This window comes from Bufo bufo, chromosome 1, assembly GCF_905171765.1.
Source record: "Bufo bufo chromosome 1, aBufBuf1.1, whole genome shotgun sequence".
In the NCBI taxonomy this organism is placed as follows: domain Eukaryota; kingdom Metazoa; phylum Chordata; class Amphibia; order Anura; family Bufonidae; genus Bufo; species Bufo bufo.
Window position 1 is genome coordinate 525758279 of NC_053389.1, and position 27889 is coordinate 525786167.

General features: G+C 42.7%; 1 long non-coding RNA gene across 1 annotated transcript in view; it reads left to right on the forward strand.

Moving 5' to 3' along the window:
* Positions 1 to 15717: 15717 nt before the first annotated feature.
* Positions 15718 to 27889, forward strand: part of LOC120981933 — a 159843-nt gene continuing 147671 nt past the window's right edge. The window contains exon 1 of the long non-coding RNA XR_005774814.1: positions 15718 to 15843. This is a non-coding gene — a long non-coding RNA (uncharacterized LOC120981933). The remainder of the gene's footprint in view (positions 15844 to 27889) is intronic.

A 27889-nucleotide genomic window follows, 5' to 3' on the forward strand; every position in this document is an offset into this window, starting at 1 on the left:
GCACGGCTCTCTTGGAGAAGTAGTGGCGGCTGGGAACAACATACTGTGGGACAGCAAACGACATGAGCTGTTTGAAGCTGTCTGTGTCCACCAGCCTGAATGACAGCATTTCATAGGCCAGTAGTTTAGAAATGCTGGCATTCAGGGCCAGGGATCGAGGGTGGCTAGGTGGGAATTTACACTTTCTCTCAAATGTTTGTGAGATGGAGAGCTGAACGCTGCCGTGTGACATGGTTGAGATGCTTGGAGATGGAGGTGGTGGTGTTGGTGGTTGCTGGGCGGCAGGTGCCAACGTTCCTCCAGAGGCGGAGGAAGAGGCCGAGGCGGCAGCAGCAGAAGAGGTAGCAGGGGGAGCCTGAGTGAGTTCCTTGTTTTTAAGGTATTTACTCCACTGCAGTTCATGCTTTGCATGCAGGTGCCTGGTCATGCAGGTTGTGCTAAGGTTCAGAACGTTAATGCCTCGCTTCAGGCTCTGATGGCACAGCGTGCAAACCACTCGGGTCTTGTCGTCAGCACAATGTTTGAAGAACTGCCACGCCAGGGAACTCCTTGAAGCTGCCTTTGGGGTGCTCGGTCCCAGATGGCGGTGGCCATTAGCAGACGGACTCTCTTGGCGGCGGGTGTTCTGCTTTTGCCCACTGCTCCCTCTTTTACTATACTGTTGGCTCGGTCTCACCACTGCCTCTTCCTCCAAATTCTGAAAGTCAGTGGCACGACCTTCATTCCATGTGGGGTCTAGGACCTCATCGTCCCCTGCATCGTCTTCCACCCAGTCTTCCTCCCTGACCTCCTGTTCAGTCTGCACACTGCAGAAAGACGCAGCAGTTGGCACCTGTGTTTCGTCATCATCAGAGACGTGCTGAGGTGGTATTCCCATGTCCTCATCATCAGGAAACATAAGTGGTTGTGCGTCAGTGCATTCTATGTCTTCCACCCCTGGGGAAGGGCTAGGTGGATGCCCTTGGGAAACCCTGTCAGCAGAGTCTTCAAACAGCATAAGAGACTGCTGCATAACTTGAGGCTCAGACAGTTTCCCTGATATGCATGGGGGTGATGTGACAGACTGATGGGCTTGGTTTTCATGCACCATCTGTGCGCTTTCTGCAGAAGACTGGGTGGGAGATAATGTGAACGTGCTGGATCCACTGTCGGCCACCCAATTGACTAATGCCTGTACCTGCTCAGGCCTTACCATCCTTAGAACGGCATTGGGCCCCACCAAATATCGCTGTAAATTCTGGTGGCTACTGGGACCTGAGGTAGTTCGTTCACTAGGACGTGTGGCTGTGGCAGAACGGCCACGTCCTCTCCCAGCACCAGAGGGTCCACTAACACCACCACGACCCTGTCCGCGTCCGCGTCCCTTACTAGATGTTTTCCTCATTGTTACCGTTCACCACAATAAGAAAAAAATTATTTGGCCCAATGTATTGAATTCAAATTCAGGCCTTTTTTCACAGGCACCTAACACTATCTGGCTATCCATTTAGGTACTGTATTACACTAATACAGGCACAGCAGTAACGACAGATTTAGCTGAATATAAAATTGTAGGCCTATTATTTAGGCGCTGGATGACAGGTATACGTTTACGGACAGAATTAGACTTGGAAATGCACGGTAGCATGTGAAGTTATTGAGGATGACCCTATCCGCACCTTCAATGCAATATACTCTTTTATGGATAGATTTAAACTTGGCCTAATACAGCAGAAACCACTGATTTAGGGAATTGCTAAGTTTGGAATTGTATTCAACCCAGAACAAAAACTGTGCTTCGGCAGACATTACAATTGGCTAGCCACAGCTGAAACACCAGATTTAGTGTACTGCTATTTTGGCAATTGTATTTTACCCCTCAATAAAATAGCAAGCACAGCCAAGCCCCTGATGTAGGATAAAGCAAAAGAAAACCACACTATTGATGGTTAAAAATGGACTTGGTGGCAGCTTGTGCTGGCGCACCACAAGACACAAAATGGCCGCCGATCACCCCAGAAAAAAGTGACTGAAAAATGCTCTGGGCAGCCTTAAAACAGTGAGCAATTGAATAGCTGAGGTTGTGTGATACACAGTTGTATATCGATCACTTCAGTAAATAAATCACTGCCTAATCTCGCCCTAACAGCAGCAGCTGCATCCTATCCCTACACTGATCAGAGCAGAGTGACGTGCGGCGCTACGTGACTCCAGCTTAAATAGAGGCTGGGTCACATGCTGCACTGGCCAATCACAGCCATGCCAATAGTAGGCATGGCTGTGATGGCCTCTTGGGGCGAGTAGTATGACGCTTGTTGATTGGCTGCTTTGCAGCCTTTCAAAAAGCGCCAAGAAAGCGCCGAACACCGAACCCGGACTTTTACGAAAATATTTGGGTTCGGGTCCGTGTCACGGACACCCCAAAATTCGGTATGAACCCGAACTATACAGTTCGGGTTCGCTCATCCCTACCCATGACCTAACCCCCCAGATTAACACAATAATAAAAAAAAACAGTGCCAAAACAGCTATTCTTTCCACATTTTCCTTTTTAATCCATTTTTTCCAGTAACAAAGCAAGGATTAACAGCCAAACAAAACTTAATATTTATTACCCTGATTCTGCTGTATGACCAAACGGCAGGGCGCAAAAAGAAAGGAACGACATATGGTTTCTGGAAGGCAGATTTTGATGACCTTTTTTTGGCACCATGTCCCATTTGAAGAACCCCTGATGCACCCCTAGAGTAGAAACTCCATAAAAGTGACCCCATCTAAGAAACTACACCCCTCAAGGTATGCAAAACTGATTTTACAAACTTAATTAACCCTTTAGGTGTTCCTCAACAGTTTATGGCAAATGGAGATAAAATTTCAGAATTTCTATTTTTGGTAACCTTACCTCACAAAAATGTAATATAGAGCAACTAATAATCATATGTACCCTTAAAATAGTCCCAACAAAATTGCCACCTTATCCAGTAGTTTCCAAAATGGGGTCACTTTTAGGGAGTTTCTACTGTAGGGGTGCATCAGGGGGGCTCCAAATGGGACATGGTGTAAATAAACCAGTCCATCAAAATCTGCCTTCCAAAAACCACACGGCGCTCCTTTCCCTCTACGCCCTGCCGTGTGGCCGTACAGTAGTGTACGACCACATGTGGGGTGTTTCTGTAAACCGCAGAGTCAGGGCAATAAATATAGAGTTTAGTTTGGCTGCTAACCCTTGCTTTGTTAGTGGAAAAAATGGATTCAAATGGAAAATTTGGCAAAAAATTTAAATTATGAAATTTTATCTCCATTTGCCAATAACTCTTGTGGAGCACCTAAAGGGTTAACATAGTTTGTAAGATCAGTTTTGAATACCTTGAGGGGTGTAGTTTCCAAAATGGAAAAACAGCTATTTTTGGCACATTTTCCTTTTTAATCCATTTTTTTCGGTAACAAAGCAAGGGCTAACAGCCAAACAAAACGTAATATTTATTACCCTGATTCTGCCGTTTACAGAAACGCCCCATACGTGGTCATAAACTGCTGTATGACCAAACGGCAAGGCACAAAAGGAAAGGAACGACATATGGTTTCTGGAAGGCAGATTTTAATGACCTTTTTTTTGACACACTGTCCCATTTGAAGAACCCCTGATGCACCCCTAGAGTAGAAACTCCATAAAAGTGACCCCATCTAAGAAACTGCACCCCTCAATGTATGCAAAACTGATTTTACAAACTTAATTAACCCTTTAGGTGTTCCTCAACAGTTTATGGCAAATGGAGATAAAATTTCAGAATTTCTATTTTTGGTAACCTTACCTCACAAAAATGTAATATAGAGCAACTAATAATCATATGTACCCTTAAAATAGTCCCAACAAAACTGCCACCTTATCCCGTAGTTTCCAAAACGGGGTCACTTTTAGGGAGTTTCTACTGTAGGGGTGCATCAGAGGGGCTCCAAATGGGACATGGTGTAAATAAACCAGTCCTTTAAAATCTGCCTTTCAAAAACCATACAGAGTTTAGTTTGGCTGTTAACCCTTGCTTTGTTAGTGGACAAAATGGATTAAAATGGAAAATTTGGCAAAAAATGTAAATTATGAAATTTCATCTCCATTTGCCAATAACTCTTGTGGAGCACCTAAAGGGTTAACATAGTTTGTAAGATGAGTTTTGAATACCTTGAGGGGTGTAGTTTCCAAAATGGGGTCACTTTAAGGGAGTTTCTACTGTAGGGGTGCATCAGGGGGGCTTCAAATGGGACATGGTGTAAATAAACCAGTCCATCAAAATCTGCCTTCCAAAAACCACACGGCGCTCCTTTCCCTCTACACCCTGCCGTGTAGCCGTACAGTAGTGTATGACCACATATGGGGTGTTTCTGTAAACCGCAGAGTCAGGGCAATAAATATAGAGTGTAGTTTGGCTGTTAACCCTTGCTTTGTAAGTGGACAAAATGGATTCAAATTGAAAATTTGCCAAAAAATTAAAATTCTGAAATTTCATCTCCATTTGCCAATAACTCTTGTGGAGCACCTAAAGGGTTAACATAGTTTGTAAGATCAGTTTTGAATACCTTGAGGGGTGTAGTTTCCAAAATGGGGTCACTTTAAGGGAGTTTCTACTGTAGGGGTGCATCAGGGGGGCTTCAAATGGGACATGGTGTAAATAAACCAGTCCATCAAAATCTGCCTTCCAAAAACCATACGGCGCTCCTTTCCCTCTACACCCTGCCGTGAGGCCGTACAGTAGTGTATGACCACATATGGGGTGTTTCTGTAAACCGCAGAGTCAGGGCAATAAATATAGAGTGTAGTTTGGCTGTTAACCCTTGCTTTTTAAGTGGACAAAATGGATTCAAATAGAAAATTTGCCAAAAAATTAAAATTCTGAAATTTCATCTCCATTTGCCAATAACTCTTGTGGAGCACCTAAAGGGTTAACATAGTTTGTAAGATCAGTTTTGAATACCTTGAGGGGTGTAGTTTCCAAAATGGGGTCACTTTAAGGGAGTTTCTACTGTAGGGGTGCATCAGGGGGGCTTCAAATGGGACATGGTGTAAATAAACCAGTCCATCAAAATCTGCCTTCCAAAAACCATACGGCGCTCCTTCCCCTCTACGCCCTGCCGTGAGGCCGTACAGTAGTGTACGACCACATATTGGGTGTTTCTGTAAACCGCAGAGTCAGGGCAATAAATATAAAGTTTAGTTTGGCTGTTAACCCTTGCTTTGTTAGTGGAAAAAATGGATTAAAATGAAAAATTTGGCAAAAATGTGAAATTTCATCTTTATTTGCCAATAACTCTTGTGGAGCACCTAAAGGGTTAATGATGTTTGTAAAATCAGTTTTGAATACCTTGAGGGGTGTAGTTTCTAGAATGGGGTCAATTTTGGGTGGTTTCTATTATGTAAGCCTCACAAAGTGACTTTAGACCTGAACTGGTACTTAAAAAGTGGGTTTTTTGAAAATTTCTGAAAATTTTCAAGATTTGCTTCTAAACTTCTAAGCCTTGTAACGTCCCCAAAAACTAAAATGGCATTCCCAAAATGATCCAAACATGAAGTAGACATATGGGGAATGTAAAGTAATAACAATTTTTGGAGGTATTACTATGTATTATAGAAATAGAGAAATTTTAACTTGGAAATTTGCAAATTTTTAAAAAATTTGGGTTAATTTGGTATTTTTTATAAATAAAAATTAATTTTGTTTACTTCATTTTACCAGTGTCATGAAGTACAATATGTGACGAAAAGCAATCTCAGAATGGCCTGGATAAGTTAAAGCATTTTAAAGTTTTTCACACATAAAGTGACATTGGTCAGATTTGCAAAAAATGGCCTGGTCCTTAAGGTGAAATATGGCCGTGTCCTTAAGGGGTTATGAGCACCATTCAATTTACCATGTCTGTTATTGGAAAATGGGAAAAAAAATTCTTTGTGGGTTAAATTGAAAAAAAAAAAACAACTCCAATTCCGCAAAGGTTTTTTGGGTTTTGACATCACGGCGTTCACTGTGTGCTAAAAATGACATAATGTCCTTATTCTGCGGCTCAGTAGGAATACAGTGATACCAAACTTGTATATATATTTTTTCATCTACTACTTTTAAAAAAATCTTAATTTTCTTTGCATCACTAATTTCTGACAATAACTTTTTATATTTCTTTAGTAGCATTTTTATGGTACATACATCTTTTTGAACACTGTTGTTCAATTTTTGGGGGAGGAAAAAATTACGAATTGTTTGTTTTTTATTTTTTTCTATTTCAGCGCACATGAAATTTTTATTAATATTTTAATAGTTCAATATCTAATATGTTTTTTTTTTGTTTCTATATTTTTATATGTAAAATTGTGAAAGGGGTGTTATTTAAACTTTTTTTTTCACTTTTACAGCAACAACTTTTAACCCTTCCTTATGGGGCTAGGACAAGGGATCTTTTGATCCCATGTCCTATTCACCCTAATAGAGATCTATTAGCGTGAATAGCATTTTCACAGGCTGATTGCTGAGCTGTGCCTCGTGCACAGCTCCGCAGGGAGGTTACCATAGCAGTCTGCCATGGTAATCGATTGGAGCCCCATGGTTTCACTGTGGGGGCTGCTATTGGAAGCCACACCCGCTGCCTTACCACAGAGATGCTGTGATCGGTGTTAATTGCAGCATCTGAGGGGTAAATAATGGGGTTCGGTGGGATCGCCATTCCCCGCCATTGCAGCCGGTTGTCTGCTGTATGATACAGCCACCATCTGCCACATATGGAGCGGGCTCAAAGCAGTAGCCCACTCCATACATTCCCTCAGCCGCCATGACATACGGGTATACCTGATTTAGAACGATTTTTGACAAATTAATTCGTAACTAATCTAATTTCTTCACAAAGTTCAGCAAATCGGCAGAATCAAATTTTTCAAAACTTCACTCATCTCTATTTACATGCCTCCAGGATACCTGATGATATGGAAGAATGTGCCTGAGTCATTGGAACAAGACATAGTTCATGAGGTCAAGAGAATTTTGGAAAAATATTGGGAGATTTTTTGGGCAGATCCTGATCTGAGAGAAATAGGAGGCAGAACACCTAGCAGAGACCCAAATCTGAGGGACCTCTGCAAACAATGTTACTTTACTCCAGCACCAAACACAAATACTTGGTTAAGCAGGCAGGATATTGTACGAACAGCCCTTTCTTGGCCATCTTGATATATAGAGTGAGGTGAGTACTTCGAACCAGGAAAAAGATGTTTTAGACCTTTTTAGAAAATTTACTTGAAACCTCTTACATACAGTTGCAAGAAAAAGTATGTGAACCCTTTGGAATGATATGGATCTCTGCACAAATACGTCATAAAATGTGATCTGATCTTCATCTAAATCACAACAATAGACAATCACAGTCTGCTTAAACTAATAACACACAAAGAATTAAATGTTTCCATGTTTTTATTGAACACACCATGTAAACTTTCACAGTGCAGGTGGAAAAAGTATGTGAACTCTCGGATTTAATAACTGGTTGAACCTTCTTTGGAAGCAATAACTTCAACCAAACTTTTCCTGTAGTTGCAGATCAGACGTGCACAACGGTCAGGAGTAATTCTTGACCATTCCTCTTTACAAAACTGTTTCATTTCAGCAATATTCTTGGGATGTCTGGTGTCAATCGCTTTCTTGAGGTCATGCCACAGCATCTCAATCAGGTTGAGGTCAGGACTCTGACTGGGCCACTCCAGTATTTTCTTCTGTTTAAGCCATTCTGTTGTTGATTTACTTCTATGCTTTGGGTCATTGTCCTGTTGCAACACCCATCTTCTGTTGAGCTTCAGCTGGTGGACAGAGGGCCTTAAGTTCTCCTGCAAATTGTCTTGTTAAACTTGGGAACTCATTTTTGTTTAGATGATAGCAATCCGTCCAGGCCCTGACGCAGCAAAGCAGCCCCAAACCATGATGCCCCCACCACCATACTTCACAGTTGGGATGAGGCTTTGATGTTGGTGTGCTGTGCCTCTTTTTCTCCACACATAGTGTTGTGTGTTTCTCCCAAACAACTCAACTTTGGTTTCATCTGTCCACAGAACATTTGTCCAGTACTGCTGTGGAACATCCAGGTGCTCTTGTGCAAACTGTAAACGTGCAGCAATGTTTTTTTGGGACAGCAGTGGCTTCCTCTGTGGTATCCTCCCATGAAATCCATTCTTGTTTAGTGTTTTACGTATCGTAGATTCACTAACAGGGATATTAGCATATGCCAGAGACGTTTGTAAGTCTTTAGCTGACACTCTAGGATTCTTCTTCACCTCATTGAGCAGTCTGCGCTGTACTCTTGCAGTCATCTTTACAGGACGACCACTCCTAGAGAGAGTAGCAGCAGAGCTGAACTTTCTCCATTTATAGACAAGTTGTCTTACCGTGGACTGATGAACAGCAAGGCTTTTCAGCTTTATGTAAGTCAACAATTCTTAATCATAGGTCTTCTTAAAGCTCTTTTGTGCGAGGCATCATTCACATCAGGCAATGCTTCTTGTGAAAAGCAAACCCAGAACTGGTGTGTGTTTTTTTATAGGGCAGGGCAGCTGTAACCAACACCTCCAATCTCATATCATTGATTGGACTCCAGTTGGCTGACACCTTACTCCAATTAGCTTTTGGAGATGTCATTAGTTTAGGGGTTCACATACTTTTTCCACCTGCACTGTGAATGTTTACATGGTGTGTTTAATAAAAACATGGTAACATTTAATTCTTTGTGTGTTATTAGCTTAAGCAGACTGTGATTGTCTATTGACTATTGACGTAGATGAAGATCAGATCACATTTTATGACCAATTTGTGCAGAAATCCATATCATTCCAAAGGGTTCACATACTTTTTCTTGCAACCGTAGATCAACGAGATAATATAACACCTCAGAGGCAGGTGAATTAAATTTTATAACTTCATTTTTACGAACATTCTTCATCCAGCAGCCCTCCACTGTTTGCAGGTTGAAATTATTATCAAATGTTTATTTCTAAAGAATTACTCGTATTTAAGGTCCATTCACACGTCCGCAAATTTTTTCCGAATCCATTCCGGATTTTGAGGACCCATTCATTTACAATGGGGCCGGAATGGATGCTATATGCTTTCCGCGTCCGCATTTCCAGATCCGCACTTCCGAATCTGCAATTCCGTTACCGAAAAAAAATAGAACATGTTCTATTCTTGTCCGCAACTAAAAGGCATTTTCTATTATAGTGCCGGCGATGTGCGGTGCGCGAAATGCGGAACACACATTGCCGTGTCCGTGTTATGTGGATCCGTAATTTGCGGATCTGCAAAACACCTACGGACGTGTTAATGGACCCTTATAGACACATTTATTTGTGCAAATTTTATAAATATGGATGTTATTTTTTAAGTTTTTAAAGTTTTTCAAATTAGCCCCTTACCAACATTCACTGTACATTTACAACGGGTGTTGGGTCATTAAAGATGTTGTCTGCTCAGGAGCTGAATGGACACCATAATGTCACGGCGGACAGGATACAAGATACACAGAATATCCACAAACAATTGTCTAGGCAAGAAGCTGGGGATAAAGGTCACCTTCTGACTAATCCCTACCAGCACTCCCTAGACTTCTATGCCCACGTTCAGACCCTGAAGGTGGGAATAACGTGTCCTAGTGCCTGGGCTGAAGATTCCCTAAAATCCCTAAGATGGTGAAAGGGGGAAAGAGGCAGCCTGCTCTCTCAGACCTGGAAGGGGCAAGCGTCTCTCTAACAGCCTAAACAGACAACCACAAGAAACAAAACCAACTTATCTTTTACTGAGCAGGAACAGCAAATCCTTCCTTCCTTCCTCTGAACCAGACAGAAGCTATAACCCGCACAGGACACTGGGAGTGGGCGTAATTTTAACTCAAACCAACGACCCCACCCAGTGCACCTGAAGGGAGGCGGATATAGCTCAACTCCAAAACAAAAACAAAAGGCTACACACATGCTGCTAACCTGGCAGACCTCCGCACATAGCCTGAGCAGGGCATGACAGTAGCCCCCCTTCTACAGGTGACCTCCGGACACCCCGGCCCAACTTTATCCGGGTGGGATCTGTGAAAAGCCCTCACCTGTCGGCTGGCACTAACATCCACAGCCGGAACCCACATCCTCTCCTCAGGGCCGTATCCCCTCCAGTGTACCAGGTACTGAAGGGAACCCCGAAGAACTCTTGAGTCGAGAACCCTGGAGATCTCGAACTCTAAATTTCCATCAACCAGAACAGGGGGAGGAGGCAATGGCGATGGTTCCACCAGTTTCACATATTTCTTCAGTAAAGACTTGTGGAACACATCATGGATCCTCCAAGTCTGCGGAAGATCCAGACGAAACGCTACTGGATTGACCACCGCAGATATTTTGTAAGGTCCAATAAATCTTGGACCCAGTTTCCAAGATGGTACTCTCAGTTTAATATTTTTAGTAGATAACCACACCAGATCACCCACATACAGGTCCGGACCAGTCATAAGTCTCTTGTCAGCCATTCGCTTATACCTCTCACCCATCTTCTCCAAATTCACTTGGATCCTCCGCCAGATAGAAGACAAGGCAGAAGAAAATCTCTCCTCCTCTGGCATCCCAGAGGAACTAGTCCCAGAAAAGGTACCAAACTGAGGATGAAAACCGTATGCGCCAAAAAATGAAAAGCCGAAGAGAACGAAAGTTGAATGCCAAGCCGAGAGCAGAACGCCCTCCAAAACCTGGAGACAAACTGCGTGCCCCTATCAGAAACCACATCCGAGGGAATGCCATGCAATTTCACGATATTATCAACAAAAATCTGAGCAAGAGTCTTGGCATTGGGCAGACTGGCTAATGATACAAAGTGAGCCATTTTACTAAAACGGTCAACAACCACCAAAATTACTGTTTTCCCGGAGGAACTCGGCAGATCCGTAATAAAGTCCATAGACAAGTGCGTCCAAGGACGAGACGGAATAGACAAAGGAAGAAGTGAACCAGCAGGTCGAGTATGAGCAACCTTTGACCGTGCACAGTTTTCACAAGCAGCTACGTAATCCTCAACACTCTTACGTAACCCGGGCAACCAGAACCTCCGGGACACAAGATCAAAGGTGGACTTACCTTTGATCTACGCTGATACCACGATCATGTAAATGGGACCTTACAGGAACATAGTGAATCTTCCATAGACTACAAGGGTAATTTATTGCAGTCTATGGAGAAGCGATCAGATGATTACATGCTCCCGTCCACTAAGGGAATTTTAAAAAATGCGGATGAGATTAACTGGACAATCATAGTCACGATGAGGGGGCAATTCCTGAGCCCCACCCTCCGAAAAGACATCCGCAAAATCTGAGAGATACTGAGGTAAAGCCGTAGTAGACACACCAGAGATAGATGTGCCAAGACAATTGTCTGAACAAAATTCACTCCAACCAATGATCTGTCTTGCTTGCCAATCTATAATTGGGTTATGTTTTGTCAACCAGGGTAACCCTAAGACTATAGGAGCGGGCAAGTCCTTCATGACAAAACAAGACATGATCTCAATATGTGAATCACCCACCCTTAACAGAATACCATGAGCAATATGAGTGAGACTCCTTTGAGAAAGAGGGGAAGAATCAATAGCGAAAACCGGAATCTCTCTTTCTAAAGTGCAAGTACTTAGACCCAGATTTTGAAGAAAAAGAAAATCAATAAGGTTTACCCCAGCACCACAGTCAATGAATACTTCAACAAAAAAAATTCTTGAGTCTAGCGCCACCATAGCTGGAAGGAGAAAACGAGCATTACCTGCTTGCTCCACCACCCCATTCACACTACCAAGAGTCAGGGATGTGTTTTTTTTTTTCTTTAAGTAAACCTCTTTGTGATTCTTTCTCATCAACATGCGGTTTAACAAAAGGACAAGCAAAAATAAAATGACCACTTTTTCCACAGTAATAACATAGTTTATGCAGCCTCCTAAAGTTACTACTACCAGAACGGAAAGATACCTGACCCAGCTGCATGGGTTCCTCCCCTACTCCAGAGTTACATGTCATATCACCCTGGGGAGCAGGTGAGACGAAACCACTCACAGAAGGGATCCCTTGCGCGGAGGGAACCTTACAGCTCTCTCTAATACGTCTATCTAATCGTACTGCCAAAGACATAGCATTCTCCAAAGTATCCGGGTACTCATGAAAAGCAAGGGCATCTTTCAATCTCTCAGATAACCCCTGACAAAACTGACTACGTAACGCGGGGTCATTCCACTCTGACTCGGTAGCCCATCTCCTAAACTCAACACAGTAAGCCTCTGCAGTATGTTCACCTTGTAATAAATTACGCTATTTAGATTCCGCCATCGAGACCCGATCTGGATCATCATAAATTAATCCCAAGGCTTTAAAAAATACTTCCAGCGACCGGAGGGCCAGAGAACCGGACGGCAGAGAAAAGGCCCAGGATTGCGCGTCCCCTTTAAGCAGGGAAATGATTATCCCTACCCTCTGACTCTCATCACCAGACGAAGATGGACGCAGCCAAAAATACAACTTGCATGACTCTTTAAAGCTGATAAAGTCATCCACACCCGCTGCAAATCTATCAGGGAGAGCGACTTTAGGCTCCCCATAAATTTGACTTCTTCCTATTGCACCTGATGCCAGAGCATTCTGACACCGTGTGACCGAATTACGCAGATCCGCAACCTCTAGGGATAATCCCTGCATGCGATCAACAAGCGCATCAATTGACTCCATCTCAAAACAGCTGAGAAATGGCAGTCAAAGTATTGTCGGGTTATAATGTCACGGCGGACAGGATACAAGATACACAGAATATCCACAAACAAGTGTCTAGGCAAGAAGCTGGGGATAAAGGTCACCTCCTGACTAATCCCTACCAGCTCTCCCTAGACTTCTATGCCCACGTTCAGACCCTGAAGGTGGGAATAACGTGTCCTCGTGCCTGGGCTGAAGATTCCCTAAAATCCCTAAGATAGTGAAAGGCGGAAAGAGGCAGCCTGCTCCCTCAGACCTGGAGGGGGCAGGCGTCTCTCTAACAGCCTAAACAGACAACCACAAGAAACAAAACCAACTTATCTTTTACTGAGCAGGAACAGCAAATCCTTCCTTCCTTCCTCTGAACCAGACAGAAGCTATAACCCGCACAGGACACTGGGAGTGGGCGTAATTTAAACTCAAACCAACGACCCCACCCAGTGCACCTGAAGGGAAGCGGATATAGTTCAACTCCAAAACAAAAACAAAAGGCTACACACGTGCTGCTAACCTGGCAGACCACCGCACATAGCCTGAGCAGGGCATGACACATAACTGCCGAGTTTCGTCTGTTTTAAGCAGCAGACACCGAGAGGCAAAGTCTGATCAAGGATAACGCCTTTTAATCCCTCCAATACTATGGTCAATTGCAACATCTGGCATCTGAGAGGTCTTTTCCCAGGAATGCTGCACTCCCAGGCTCCCTCATGCCCAGATAAAGGGACCTTTCAGTTGCTGTGGCAGCCTCAGGACTTCTGAAGGATTCGAAGCCTGCCTCAGCAATGTTCCTTTTATGCCCCATTCACATGATTATGATGTTGCCGTGCCCCTATTGCGGACCATAAACCTAGGGTCTGTAAAACAAGGGCACCAGCTGTGTGAACTCTGCATAACGGTGTGGACCCATTGACTTCAATTAGATATTTAGCGGCGCATATGCATGGACCTGAAAGCACATGGAAGCCCTTCTGTGTGCTTTCAGGTCTATGCTTCCACAAAGACAGAACATGTTGGATTGCGTACCAACTGAATTCAATGGGTACGCTGATACCACGATCATGTAAATGGGACCTTACAGGAACATAGTGAATCTTCCATAGACTACAAGGGTAATTTATTGCAGTCTATGGAGAAGCGATCAGATGATTGCATGCTCCCGTCCACTAAGGGAATTTTAAAAAATGTGTTAAAAGAAAGTTAAAAAAGTTTTTACAAATATAAAAAATATATAATAATTTAAATCACCCCCTTTACCCATATTAAAAATAGAATACATATACAATAAAAAAAGGAAACACGCTGCCTCCCAAAATGTCCAAACTATTTAAATATATAATTGTATTTATCCTGTACAGTGAATGCCATTTTTTTGTCGCTTAACCTACTAAACAAATATAATACAAAGTGATTAAAAAGTTATACATACAGTATATAAATATGAAAATGTTATGGTGGTCAAAATATGGTGATGAAAAGATATAATTAAGTTTTTTCCAAAGTACAACTTGTCCAGTAAAAAAAATAGTCTTTATATGTCTTTGTGAATGCAAAAAGTTATGGCTCCGGCAAGGCAGAGAATAAAAAACAAAAATGAAAAAAAAAAATATGGAAAATCACTCTGTCAAGAAGGAGTTAAAGTTAATCTTTCACCAGTTATATGGCCTCATGCACACGAATAGTGATGATCGCGAATATTCTAATTGCGAATTTTTATCGCGAATATCGGCACTTCGAGTATTCGCGAAGATCTAGAATATAATGCTATATCTTCGTAATAGAGAATATTCTAGATTTTTTTTTATCCCTAGATTAGCCTATAATCTTTTCTCACTTATTATATATAGCTTCTCTTAATTCTTATGATATCTATCATCCATACCTTCTTTTTCTTTATAGTTATTATTTTCCTATCATTAATACATTTTTATTATAAGTACTTTCCTACCTATTATTAATAATTTCTTTTTATAGATGCGATATTATTTTACTTTTAAAATAAATCATTACCTTTAACACACAATAAACAACATATAACAGACAATCACACAAAGGCTGTATGCCAGAAGCTGGGTATGTGCAAGTCAACAACCTATCCATGAGACATGAACAGTCAGCATAACTTACAATGGCAGCCTTGTGCACTATGAGACATACAAAACCAGCTTTACATTTTTATTATAAAACTAAAAAAAATACAATGAAACAATTTCATCAAAAGTTACTCAAGAAGCATATTCCACATGTTACTATTCCACAATGTAGCAGCTCTAACACCTAAACATTTTCTGTCATGTAAATAAAAAACATAAATCTCACTTAAAGCAAGTTTGATGCATTCTTTTTCATCAATCAGCACTGTTATATGCGCATATTGCATGCGCAATTCCATTACCTATAACATATAACAAACAATCACACAATAGCTATAAGCCAAAAGCCAGATATGTGCAAGCCAACAACCTATCCATGAGACAGGTACAGTCAGCATACCTTACAATGGCAGCCTCGTGCACTATGAGACATACAAAACCAGCTTTACATTTTTATTATGAAACTAAAAAACTTACAAAACAAACAATTTCATCAAAAGTTACTCAAGGAGCACATTCAAACTGTTAATATTCCACAATGTAGCAGCTCTAACACCTAAACGTTTTCTGTCACGTAAATAGAAAACATAAATCTCACTTAAAGCAAGTTTGATGCATTCTTTTTATCAATCAAGTCTCTCCTAAAAAACAAAATATTACGAACTTTCCACAATGCATTTTTCAAGCAGTTCACCATAGTCCATAATACCTGCTTCTTAGCTGTCTGCGGCACAGTACAAAGTCCATACATTACTAGTTCGTGATTCAAGAAGTCCAGATCACAAGTATACTTCAGCAACACACCCACCCTCCTCCATAAGTTCTGTGCATACCTACAATTCCACTTTACGTGGAGAGAGGTTTCATCCATAACATAGTCACTTCTTGGACACTTTGCCGTTGACACCAGTCCTCTCCTGTGCTGAAAGGCTCTCGTCGGTAGACAATCCTGCATTACCATCCAGGCTAAGTCTTTTCAGCAGTTCGAGAGGTAAGCGCAATTAAACAACATCCAACATTCCAAAGACTTAGCTTCTGTATAATTTAAGACTGGAGAGACTTGTTCCTTATTATTCAGATGTTGTATTTTTTTTTAGCATTATCCAAACAGTCTCTTTTACAATTCTCCAGGGAGTACTGTCGAATGATCTTCTCAATTAATACATATTGCCTTGGTGGGACAAGCAGCACTGGTATTGTTAACCTCTTCAGGACACGTGACGTACCGGTACGGCATGTTGTCCTGGTACTTAAGGACACATGACGTACCGGTACGTCATGTATAGTTCTGATCACCGCCGCCCGGCGGGCGGTGATCGGAACCCGGTGCCTGCTCAAATCATTGAGCAGGCACCTTGGCTAAATGTGCCGGGGAGTCCTGTGACCCCCCCATGTTGGCGATCGCAGCAAACCGCAGGTCAATTCAGACCTGCGGTTTGCTGCGGTTTCGGAAGTTTCTGATCCCCGCGGTCATCCGCGATCATCCGCCCACCCCCTCTCTCAGGATAGCCGAGCGGTTTGCAGAGTGTCAGCACATTGCTGACACTCTGCATGAAATGCCTGACATCTGTGCTGGCACAGATGCCATGCGTTTAACCCCTTCCATGCCGCGGTCCGTAGGGACCTCTGTATGGAAAAGGTTAAGAGGGAGGGAGCTCCCTCCGGAGCTCCCTCCCTCTCCCATCGGGGGCTGCTTTGCCTTTTCAGCCCCCGATGGGAGAGGGAGGGGGCCCCCTCCCTCCCCACCACCCACTGCTCTGCTGTGGCAGCGAGTGATGGCTACCATGGCAACCGGACGCCTTCACAGGCGTCCGGCTGTCCATGGAACTGATCAGAGGCTGTCCATGGTGCTGATTAGACTTCTGCAAAAGGCAGAAGTCTAATCAGACTTTGTAAAGTGAAAATACAGTACAGTACACTATATAGTGTACTATACTGTTTTATACAGAAATCAGAACCACTGGATCTTCAAGAACCAAGTGGGTCTGGTTCAAAAAAATGTAAAAAAAAAAAGTGAAAAAAAAGTAAAAATCAAAAAAACACATTTATCACTGATTAAAAATGAAAAACAAAAAAAATTACCTACACATGTTTGATATCACCGCGACCGTAACGACCTGATCTATAAAACGGTCATGTTACTTTACCCACACAGTAAACTCCATAAAAATAAAAAATAAAAAACTATGATGAAATTGAAATTTTGCCCACCTTACTTCCCAAAAAAGGTAATTAAAGTGATCAAAACAGTCATATGTACGCCAAAATAGGACCAATGAAACCGTCACCTCATCCCACAAAAAATGAGACCCTACCTAAGATAATCGCCCAAAAACTGAAAAAACTATGGCTCTCAGAATATGGAGACACTAAACCATGATTTTTTTTTTTTTGTTTCAAAAATGAGACCCTACCTAAGATAATCGGTCAAAAACTGAAAAAACTATGGCTCTCAGAATATAGAGACACTAAAACATGATTTTTTTTTGTTTCAAAAATGAAATAATTGTGTAAAACTTACATAAATTAAAAAAAAGTATACATATTAGGTATGTACGCCAAAATAGTACCAATCAAACCGTCACCTCATCCCGCAAAAAAATGAGACCCTACCTAAGATAATCGCCCAAAAACTGAAAAAACTATGGCTCTCAGAATATGGAGACACTAAACCATGATTTTTTTTTTTTGTTTAAAAAATGAGACCCTACCTAAGATAATCGGTCAAAAACTGAAAAAACTATGGCTCTCAGAATATGGAGACACTAAAACATGATTTTTTTTTGTTTCAAAAATGAAATCATTGTGTAAAACTTACATAAATAAAAAAAATGTATAAATATAGGTATTGCCGCATCCGTAATAAACTGCTCTATAAAAATATCACATGACCTAACCCCTCAGGTGAATACCGTAAAAAAAACAAAGAAAACGGTGTAAAAAAAGCAATTTTTTGTCACCTTACATCACAAAAGGTGTAATAGCAAGCAATCAAAAGTCATACGCACCCCAAAATAGTGCCAATCAAACCGTCTTCTCATCCCGCAAAAATCATACCCTACCCAGGATATTTGCCCAAAAACTGAAAAACTATGGCTCTCAGACTATGGAGACACTAAAACATAATTTTTTTTGTTTCAAAAATGAAATCATTGCGTAAAACTTACATAAATAAAAAAAATTGTATACATATTAGGTATCGCCGCGTCCGTGACAACCTTCTCTACAAAAAGTAGTTTACGGCCACATATGGGGTGTTTCTGCAAACTACAGAATCGGGGCAATAAATATAGAATTTTGTTTGGCTGTTAACCCTTGCTTTGTTACTGGAAAAAATTTATCAAAATGGAAAATTTGCCCAAAAATCTAAATTCTGAAATTTTATCACCATTTGCCATTAACTCTTGTGGAACACCTAAAGGGTTAACGACATTTGCAAAAATCTGTTTTGAATACCTTGAGGGGTGTAGTTTCTAGAATGGGGTCATTTTTGGGTGGTTTCTATTATGTAAGCCTCACAAAGTGACTTCAGACCTGAACTGGTCCTGAAAAAGTGGGTTTTTGAAAATTTCTGAAAAATTTCAAGATTTGCTTCTAAATTTCTAAGCCTTGTAACATCCCCCAAAAATAAAATATCATTCCCAAATTGATCCAAACATGAAGTAGACATATGGGGAATGTAAAGTAATAACTATCTTTGTAGGTATTACTATGTATTATAGAAGTAGAGAAATTAAAACTAAAATTAAAAAAAGAAGGTAAATTTAGTATTTTCGAAATAAAAATAACTTTTTTTAACTTCATTTTACCAGTGTCATGAAGTACAATATGTGACGAAAAAACAATATCAGAATGGCCTGGATAAGTCAAAGTGTTTTAAAGTTATCACCACTTAAAGTGACACTGGTCAGATTTGCAAAAAATGGCCTGGTCCTTAAGGTGAAATAAGGCTGTGTCCTTAAGGGAAGACAAAAAAAGGGGGTCAGTCAGCAAAACCAACCGCAGGAGCACATTGCTATGGAAGGGAACAACATTAAAAGACAAAACATGCAATGCGACAACTCACTGCAATATAGAGTACAAAATTGCATAATAATTACAAGTGCTACACTATAAGTGAGAGATACTTGGCAAATCGTTTTGTACAAAATTATTTGAGCCCGTCTGCCGCACGTCAAGGCGATCTCTGTTTAGACGGGTTCCTAACACTAATTTCTACCTGTTAAGTGCCATGAACGGCTACCATACTTTTCAGGGAGTGTAGGTTCCACATGCATGCTGGGTCTGCTTAAATAACTGTCATTTTGGGTGCCAAAATGGCTTCCACTGTAACCAATGAGTGCAGGTACCAACATGCATGCAATTAATTAGTGTTAGGAACCCGTCTAAACAGAGATCGCCTTGACGTGCGGCAGACGGGCTCAAATAATTTTGTACAAAACGATTTGCCAAGTATCTCTCACTTATAGTGTAGCACTTGTAATTATTATGCAATTTTGTACTCTATATTGCAGTGAGTTGTCGCATTGCATGTTTTGTCTTTTAATGTGTCCTTAAGGGGTTAAAGGAATTTGTATCCATTGGCGATTCCGGAACAAATGTCCTGCTGCATACTTAAGGAAAAAAGACCAGATATTCTCAGGTCTTTTAATCATCCTGAAGCACAGGGAAAAGAAATGCAGATACAGAATTTTCTTAATATTAGGTATCCCTTTGCATCAGAACTTTTTTTGTTTATACATAGTCTCCCTGTTAACTTTCTCCATTTTCGAGCTCCAAATAAACTGAAAGACACTGTTCACTTGGAGGGAAGACTACATTCAAGTACAGTACAGGGTGGGAATGGTTGGTGATATTAACTTCCTGTTTGTGGCACATTAGTATATGTGAGGGGGGAAACTTTTCAAGATGGGTGGTGACCATGGCGGCCATTTTGAAGTCGGCTATTTTGAATCCAACTTTTGTTTTTTTAATAGGAAGAGGGTCATTTGACACATCATACTTATTGAGAATTTCATAAGAAAAACAATGGTGTGCTTGGTTTTAACATAACTTTATTCTTTCATGAGTTATTTACAAGTTTCTGACCACTTACAAAATGTGTTCAATGTGCTGCCCATTGTGTTGGATTGTCAATGCAACCCTTTTCTCCCACTCTTCACACACTGATAGCAACACCGCAGGAGAAATGCTAGCACAGGCTTCCAGTATCCGTAGTTTCAGGTGCTGCACATCTCGTATCATCTGAAGGCAATCGTCTATGCTGTGAAGATACGAGATGTGCAGCACCTGAAACTACGGATACTGGAAGCCTGTGCTAGCATTTCTCCTGCGGTGTTGCTATCAGTGTGTGAAGAGTGGGAGAAAAGGGTTGCATTGACAATCCAACACAATGGGCAGCACATTGAACACATTTTATAAGTGGTCAGAAACTTGTAAATAACTCATGAAAGAATAAAGTTAAAAGCAAGCACACCATTGTGAAATTCCCAATAAGTTTGATGTGTCACATGACCCTCTTCCTATTGAAAAAACAAAAGTTGGATTCAAAATGTCCGACTTCAAAATGGCCGCCATGGTCACCACCCATCTTGAAAAGTTTCCCCCCTCACATATACTAATGTGCCACAAACAGGAAGTTAATATCACCCACAATTCCCATTTTATTAAGGTGTATCCATATAAATGGCCCACCCTGTAGAATTGGGATTATTAGGGATTTAATGATTATTATGACTTTAATTTGCGCAGCTTCCAAAACTCCTAACTTTTTTCTGGACTTTTGCTTTGACTTCCTCCCGACTCTTTTGACCGTTGTTATTGTCATCAAAAATTACTCCAAGTATTTTTATCTGCTCTTTTTGTATTTTTAGATCCGGGATATTTGCTTCTCTCCATTCCCCTATGGCAAAGCAATCACACTTCGTTCTATTAAGACGAAAGGCAGAAGCTTGGTAAAAGAATTCCGTAATTTGTACGGCTTTTCTCAATGCAGGTATTGTTTTACACAAGATTGTGACATCATCCATGTAGGCCCCTGTTTTAATAGTAAGTCCATTACCACCAGGTATAAAGACACCCTTGATTACCTTGTCTTTTTGTAGTAGCGAGAGTAGTGGTTCCAAAACACAAATAAACAGAATGGGTGACAAGGGGAGACCTTGCTTGGCTTCGGAAAACAAAGTGACTTTTCCAAACAGAAAACCATTAATAAGAATTTGGCTGAAGGATTCTTTGTAGAGCAATGATATCTGTTTTATTACAACATCTGGAAAGTGCATTAGCTTCAGCACCAACCACAGAAACTCATGTGATACTCTGTCATATGCTTTGAGAAAGTCCAAGGATAGTATGGCTAGATCTTGTTTTCTCTCATTCTGATACCAGATGCAGTCTCTTATTATGTTGAGATTTTCTCATACTCCTCTACCTAGGACTGCACAAACTTGGTCTTGATGTATCACTTTGCCACTTTTTAAATCCGGCTCACAAGCAATTTGGCCATAACTTTGCAATCCGTATTTAGGAGTGTGATTGGTCTCCAATTTTCTAATTGCGATTTGTCGCCTTTTTTGTATAGTAATGTCACGATACCTTTCCTCCAAGATTTTGGCAACACCTCTGTATTTAAAGATTCCTTGAAGATAGCCATCAGGTCTCCTTTCAATACATTCCAGAATGTTAAGTAAAATTCTACTGTAAGTCCATCAGACCCTGGCGTTTTGTTTTTTGCGAAAGCTTTAAAGACAGCATTCAATTCTTCTAGTGAGATGCATTTGCAGAGCATTTCTTGCTCCTCTCTCTCCAGTTGTTTTCTAAAGAGTTTAAGGCATCTTCAACAAAGGCTTTATCTATTTGTTTTTTATTAAAGAGCTCTTGATAGAATTGTTTGACTGTTTTAAGCGTTTCTTCCTTCTTTGTTTCACCACCGATATTTAATATTACAGTTTTTTTTTTTAAGAATCCTGTACATTTTTCATTAGCTACAAGCTGCTTTACGTTGGTATTGAATATTATTTCTTTGCCTTTCTGGTAAATTGCCTTTTTAATTTCTCCTTTTGTTTTCTCTATCAGGTCTGAGACATCGGTGCCTCCATTTCTCATCTTCAGGTAAGGCCGCATGCACACGACCGTGGTGTGTTTTGCGGTCCGCAAATTGTGGATCTGCAAAACAAGGATGGCGTCCGTGCGTATTCCACAATTTGCGGAACAGCACGGACAGCCTTTACATATAACTGCCTATTCTTGTCCGCTTGTAGGACATGTTATTGTAACGGTCGCGTACACACACACACAGGGGGGAGGGAAGTGACAACTGCGCTCCACCCTTACCCCTGGCCCTGCCTACTTGCCTCGCGAGTCCTAATGACAGGGGACAACTGGACGGCAATCCCTAACTTGGAGTAAGTGCAGGGATGACAGACAGACAAACAACAGGACGTGAACGGACTGAGTCAATACCAGGAAAGCTGCAAAGTACAAATGGAGCAAGCAGAGAATTGTCAGGAGAAGCCGGGGTCATAAATACCAGGAGAGCAGAGAAGTACAAGAGGAGTCCTAAGAGAGTAGTCAGGTGGGAGCCGAGGTCACAATACCAGGACGGATGCGCAGTACAGGAGGATCAGGCAAAAGGATGGTCAAGGAACAGGATCAGGTAAGTATTCAGCAGTCCAACAAATAGCCAGGAACCTAGAAATTAACAGGCAACCTGTAGCCAGCAGGCTGCCTTTATTTATAGTGGGGAGTGAGGGTCATGTGACGTGGCCAGCGTCACATGACCGACAGACCAACCAGTCGAGCACCGAGTGATCAGCTCGGCGCTCAAGGCAGACTTAGGAGCAAGGAGCCACCCAGCTAGTAAAGCCGCCCTGGGAATGAGGTCAAACACAGAACCTCATTCCAAAAGCTAAGCAACAGTTCTGCGGGCAATGGGGGACCGAGTGCACCTTCGGAACCCCGTGACAGTACCCCCCCTTTTACGAGGGGCCACCGGACCCAAGACTTCAGGCGATGGCTTTTCAGGGTGTTCTAAATGAAATTTACGAACAAGTCTAGGAGCATGAACCTCCCTGGCAGGTACCCAAGATCTCTCTTCAGGTCCATACCCCTTCCAGTGAATCAGGTACTGCAAGGAATTACGCACCTTCCTGACATCCACTATTTTAGACACCACATACTCGACAGCATCATTAACAAGAACTGGCGGAGGCGAGGCTTTTGATGGTACTACCGGTTCAAAATATTTTTTAAGCAGAGATTTATGGAACACATTATGAATGTGGAATGACTCAGGCAGCTCCAACCTAAAAGATACCGGGTTAATCACTTCCGTGATCTTATATGGTCCAATAAAACGAGGAGCAAATTTTTTAGAAGTTACCTTGAGAGATAGATTCTTGGAGGACAACCATACTTTATCCCCAACCTGAAAGTTTACCCCCCTTGAACGTCTCCTATCGGCCTTGAGTTTTTGAGAACATTGAGCCTTTTCTAGGTTCGATTGAACCCGGGCCCAAACTGTGCACAGTTCGGAGGAGAGTTTATCAGCTTCAGGGTTAGAGGAGGAGACGGACGACCCAGAATGAAAACGGGGATGAAAACCATGGTTACAAAAGAAAGGGGAGACCCCAGCAGAAGAATTGACACGGTTATTCAGAGAAAATTCAGCCAACGGAAGGAATTTGACCCATAATTGCTGGTCATCAGCAACATACAACCTCAGGAATTGTTCCACAGACTGATTAAGGCGTTCAGTCTGCCCATTACTCTCAGGATGGTAGGCGGAAGAAAAAGACAACGAAATTTTACATCTTTGACAGAAGGCCCTCCAGAATTTGGACACAAACTGCACACCCCTGTCCGAAACAATATTTTCCGGGATACCATGCAATCGAACAATTTCTTTCACAAAAATAGACGCCAGGGTTTTGGCATTCGGGAGTTTAGACAGGGGAATGAAATGGACCATCTTGCTAAACCTATCCACCACTACCCACACTACAGTCTTACCCTCCGCCAGCGGTAGATCAGTTATAAAGTCCATCGAGATATGGGACCAGGGTCTACTGGGAATGGGTAGGGCTCGTAGGTTACCAGCAGGGCGAGTCCTAGGTGTCTTGGACCTGGCACAAACCTCACAGGCTGACACATAGGACTTGACATCCCTAGTTAGAGTGGGCCACCAATAAGATCTAGAAACCAGATCCTTAGTGCCCTCAACACCCGGATGTCCACAAAAGGCAGAATCGTGACACTCACCCAACAGCTGGAGACGAAATTGTACGGGAACAAACAACTTATCTGTTGGGGTGGATACCGGTGCCAGATGTTGTTCAGACCTAATGCGAGCCGAGATATCCTGGGTAAGAGCTGCTAAGAAGATTTTTGCTGGTAGGATGGATTCAGGTGGTACCTCAGTAGGTTGAAAAGCCTGGAAGCTCCGAGATAATGCGTCCGCCTTCACATTTTTACTTCCCGGCCTGAACGTGATGGAAAAATCAAAACGAGTAAAAAACAGAGCCCATCTGGCTTGACGGGGATTCAACCTCTTAGCAGACTCGAGAAACATAAGGTTTTTATGGTCAGTGACAACAGTTACACAATGCCTTGCCCCCTCCAGAAAATGCCTCCACTCCTCAAATGCCCATTTAATGGCCAGCAGCTCCCTATTCCCTATGTCGTAGTTTCTCTCCGTGGGAGAGAATTTCCTGGAGAAGAAGGCACATGGTCTCAGATTAGTGAGGCTGGCAGGACCTTGTGAAAGGACTGCTCCTGCGCCGTCCTCGGACGCATCCACCTCCACAATAAAAGGTTTCTCCTGATCAGGCTGGATCAGAATGGGAGCGCTACTGAATGCCTTTTTTAATTTTTCAAATGAAGAAATGGCCTCAGTAGACCAATTCTCCAAATCCGCCCCTTTCTTAGTAAGGTCGGTCAACGGTTTAGCAATTACGGAAAAATTCATAATAAATTTACGATGGTAATTGGCGAAACCTAAAAACCGTTGTAAGGCCTTTAAGGATGAAGGTCTTACCCATTCCTTAATTGCTAGTACCTTACCAGGATCCATCTTGAAGGCGTGAGGAGTCAGAACATGCCCTAGAAACAGAATCTCCTGCACACCAAAGACACATTTCTCTTGTTTAGCGGATAGCTGATTCTCCCTCAACACCTCTAATACTTGTCTAACATGAGACACATGGGATTCGAAGTCAGGAGAGAATATCAAAATGTCGTCAAGATAGACAATAACAAATTTACCTAAGAACTCCCTAAGAATGTCATTCATGAAGTTTTGGAACACAGTTGGGGCATTGCTGAGTCCAAAAGGCATCACCTGATATTCAAAGTGTCCTACCGGAGTATTGAACGCCGTCTTCCATTCGTCTCCCTCCTTGATTCGGATTAGATTGTATGCCCCTTTCAGGTCAATTTTGGAAAACCAGGTTGCCCCCAGAACCTGGTTAAATAAATCCGGAATCAATGGGAGGGAGTATCTATTCTGGACAGTGATTTTATTTAATCTCCGGTAATCGATACATGGCCTAAGACCACCATCTTTTTTCTTAACGAAGAAAAACCCCGCCCCCATAGGAGAGACAGAAGGTCTAATATGCCCTTTACCAAGGCTCTCCTTAATATAATCTTCCATGGCCTTGCGTTCGGGCATAGAAAGATTATAAATTCGTCCTTTAGGAAACTTGGCCCCCTCTACTAGCTCTATGGTACAATCATAAGGTCTATGGGGGGGTAGAACCTCCGGGGTTGGTGATGAGAATACATCAGAATATTCTCTAACAACAGAGGGTAAAGTATCAGACTTTACTGAGACCCCAGCCTGTACCACGGACAGGCACGAGTCACACTTAGGCCCCCATCTCACCAACTCCCTATTGGACCAATCTATAGTGGGGTTATGTAGTCGGAGCCAAGGCAACCCTAGTACCACCTCAGCAGGTAGGTTCTCCAGGACTAGAAGCGAACATCTCTCTGAGTGGCACACACCCACGGTTAGAGAAATCTCCGAGGTACATAAGCTCACCGTACCACCAATAAGAGGAGTAGCATCAATAGCCATGACATGGATAGGAGTTGGTAAGGCAAACATAGGAATACCCAATCTAACAGCATACTCAGAGTCAATAAAGCTAGCCGCTGAGCCAGAATCAATAAAGGCCTTACCCGGCCATTTATCTACTCCCAGAGAAATCGTAATGGGTACCGAAAGCTTACATTTAGAAAATTCAGGGTGTACCTGGTCTTTAGGTTGCCTTGCCTTAGGAGACTTGACAGAGAGGACCTTCTTAGGACACTGGTTGATCCAATGGTCAGAATCTCCACAGTAAAAGCATTCTCCACGTCTGCGGCGAAGATTCCCTCGGGTCATGCCAACCTGCATGGGTTCCTCGGTGGAGACCTCAGCATTGTCTCTGGGATAAGCCTCTGGCTGGACCACCATCTGGGAAGAGAACTGTTGTTCCTGTCGTCTCTCTCTAACCTGTCGGTCAAGTCGGACAACAAGGGTCATCATCTCCTCTAAGGTCTCTGGAAGTTGATAACTGACCAGAAGATCCTTTAATTTATCAGACAGACCTGACCTGAACTGACTCTTCAGGGCTGGTTCGTTCCATCCTGAGGGGACACACCACCTTCTGAATTGGGTGCAATAATCCTCCTCTGGTAAATTGCCCTGAACCAGTGCCTTTAGAGCCGTCTCGGCTACTAGAGCCCTGTCTGGTTCATCATAGAGGGTACCTAGGGCCTGAAAGAACCCCTCCACAGAATATAAACAACTGGCGCCAGCAGGTAAAGAGAACGCCCAGTCCTGGGGATCACCCTGTAATCGGGAAATGATAATGCCCACGCGTTGACTCTCGGGGCCAGAGGACACGGGGCGCAAACGGAAGTAAAGTTTGCAACTCTCCTTAAAAGAGAGAAACTTCTTCCGGTCTCCAGAAAAGGTTTCTGGGAGCTTAATCTGGGGCTCAAAATGCGGACTGGAGGCCTGAGGAGTGGAAGAGCCTTGCCCTAACTCAAAAGAGCTGAGTTTTTCCCCTAACTCCTGCACCATCTGCGTCAGATTAGAGACATAGTCAGTCAGGGTCACCAGAGGATTCATAATACAGTGGTTATTGGGCCTGTTAATCTGTAACGGTCGCGTACACACACACACAGGGGGGAGGGAAGTGACAACTGCGCTCCACCCTTACCCCTGGCCCTGCCTACTTGCCTCGCGAGTCCTAATGACAGGGGACAACTGGACGGCAATCCCTAACTTGGAGTAAGTGCAGGGATGACAGACAGACAAACAACAGGACGTGAACGGACTGATTCAATACCAGGAAAGCTGCAAAGTACAAATGGAGCAAGCAGAGAATTGTCAGGAGAAGCCGGGGTCATAAATACCAGGAGAGCAGAGAAGTACAAGAGGAGTCCTAAGAGAGTAGTCAGGTGGGAGCCGAGGTCACAATACCAGGACGGATGCGCAGTACAGGAGGATCAGGCAAAAGGATGGTCAAGGAACAGGATCAGGTAAGTATTCAGCAGTCCAACAAATAGCCAGGAACCTAGAAATTAACAGGCAACCTGTAGCCAGCAGGCTGCCTGTATTTATAGTGGGGAGTGAGGGTCATGTGACGTGGCCAGCGTCACATGACCGACAGACCAACCAGTCGAGCACCGACTGATCAGCTCGGCGCTCAAGGCAGACTTAGGAGCAAGGAGCCACCCAGCTAGTAAAGCCGCCCTGGGAATGAGGTCAAACACAGAACCTCATTCCAAAAGCTAAGCAACAGTTCTGCGGGCAATGGGGGACCGAGTGCACCTTCGGAACCCCATGACAGTTATATTTTTTTTGCGGGGCCACGGAACGGAGCAACGGATGCGGACAGCACACGGAGTGCTGTCCGCATCTTTTGCGGCCCCATTGAAGTGAATGGGTCCGCATCCGAGCCGCTAAGACGGCGGCTCGAATGCGGACCAAAACAACGGCCGTGTGCATGAGGCCTAAGTCTGTAGTTTGGTATTAAGATTTTTCA